The sequence below is a fragment of the Nematolebias whitei genome, chromosome 3 (assembly GCF_014905685.2).
Source record: "Nematolebias whitei isolate Nwh7 chromosome 3, NemWhi1, whole genome shotgun sequence".
NCBI classification, from domain to species: Eukaryota; Metazoa; Chordata; class Actinopteri; order Cyprinodontiformes; family Rivulidae; genus Nematolebias; species Nematolebias whitei.
Window position 1 is genome coordinate 59,695,499 of NC_056500.1, and position 2,259 is coordinate 59,697,757.

Genomic DNA, 2,259 nt, shown 5'->3' on the forward strand with positions numbered 1-2,259 from the left:
GTGTAGTGTATGCGGTCCAGTGCAGCGAGGACTGTCCAGACCTCTACATTGGAGAAACTAAACAGCCTCTTCACAGACGCACGACTCAACACAGGAGAGCCAGCTCCACAGGACACTTTGCACTTTGATAACAGTTTATCTGTTTTAAATTGTGCTCTACAAATAAAGATGACTTGACTTGACTTGACAGGACAAGACTCAGCGGTTCACCTCCATCTCACAGATAAGGGACACTCTTTTGAGGACCAAAATGTGCACATTTTGGACCGAGAACACAGATGGTTTGAGAGGGGGGTGAAGGAAGCAATTTATGTAAAAAGAGAAAAACCCTCTCTTAACAGAGGAGGAGGCCTCAGATTCCCACTTTCAAAAACATATAATGCAACTTTAAAACAGATTCCCAGACGGTTTTCACACCTGATGGGAACAGAGGGGCCTCGTCTGTGAATTAGAGGAACAAAGACCTACTGTTTTAGGTTTTAGGTGTGAACTGCCAATATACATATATGTGTGTGTGTGTGTCTTATGTGTGTGTGTGTCTTATCTCACTCAGCCTTATAACCTGTATCTCTCACTCTCTGCTCTTTGAATTGAGAAAGCTCCTGGGATGAGGAGCGAAACATCTTCTGTTACAAATAAAGTCCAGTTGTTTTTGTATTGAACGCTTTTTGAATTCATCATGTCCTGGATGACTGAGAATCTTCACCAGCATATATATATGTAGTGAAGCAGGGACTGCTTTGCTGTAGCTTCACTACTAATTAATTATTCTTAAAGCTAGTTCAAGCACAAAGAATATTAATTATTTAAATACAACGGATTCTTTCTTTTTCGAGTTAAATTAATGCCATGTGACCGAGATAACTGTGAGGATTGTTGATTCAGTGACATGAGACACCATTTTTCTTTGACCCATCAGAATAAATGCAGTCATTTATTTAACAGAATCAAAATTTAACATCAAGACATGTACACATTGATTTGCTGATCTGGTTCTGATTAATAAAAATTTGGCATGCTTTACTAACAAGACAACAGAACATTTCTGAAGGCATCTAGATTACTGGCAAAATAGAAAAGTTTAAAGGAAGGAATGGAGAAGTTTAAAGAAGATGGATGAAGGAAGATGTATGTTGTTGACCAGAATTAGAACACTTCTTTCAACACCAGCTCAAAACCCCGGTCCGCTTAGTGCGCGACACTCTCTTTACCTTTGCTGTTGATGGACAGCTCCAGTATAGAGGTCCCTTCGCACGCAGTGTCTCTGGTCAGGGTGGCTGGTCATCGTCAGAAGTCGTGTGGTTTTACTCTGTCCAACAGAACAAGCTTCCTTTGAAGTTGTAGGGCGTTACGCCCGGGTGAGTTCACAGCGAGGCGCTGTGACTCCAGCTGGGATGGACGGACCCTCGTCTCACGGTCAAATCCATCAGCTATTGATTAAATCTGAAAGTTCCTTAGGAACTCTCAGTAAAACTTCAGTCAGAGATTCCACTCAGAAGTGGAAGACTCCATGAAAGACTCTAGGAAGACTCCGGTCAAAGACTGAAGGAGACTGAAGACTCAGAAGACTGGATAGTTCTATGAAGTGTTGACTTTTAAAGAGTACTCACTTCCGGTCTAGATGTACTTCCTGATTGGTTGAAACAACCAACAGGGGGGTGTTTCAGTATTTGTCAGAGGGTTATTAAAAGTCAAAAGAGGATGCAGGAATGTTTAGGAACGATTAGTACAGACAGAGAAATGTTTTGAAGAATTGAGAGGAAGCAGATGCCAGTTGCTTCTTATTTACCGTCTGCTAGGTTTAAAAACAAGACACTTTGTTCTAATAACTCGTTTTCTGACAATCTCTGACTTTCGACCGACATCACTACTCCTCATTCAGACAGAAGATCAAAATGCATAATTACTTTGTAAATAGACATTAAACATGATTTCTAATTTCTAATGAGGTTTAAAAATCATTAATACTGTTTCACAGTTGATTTAAAATGAGTGGTTCACTTCAACATTTAGAAATGGTATGAACTAAACACACTTTGATTATCAAAAAGAAGAGTGTTCTTTTAATTGAGTAATTTAGGATACAATTAAACAGTCTCTTGATGAGATAATTTGTATTTCTGGATTCAAATCAATGAAATAACAGTTCCTGTCCCATGAAGGTCTTCAGAGACAGGTTGTTGTTGGAGGCCTAGTTCACTACATATATAACTATATATATATATATATATATATATATATATATATATATATATATAT

At 38.7% G+C, this 2,259-nt stretch overlaps 1 protein-coding gene across 1 annotated transcript in view; it reads right to left on the bottom strand.

Annotated features, from left to right (window-relative positions):
- Positions 1 to 2,259, bottom strand: part of cpeb2 (cytoplasmic polyadenylation element binding protein 2) — a 142,625-nt gene that overhangs the window by 98,335 nt on the left and 42,031 nt on the right. The window lies entirely within an intron of this gene.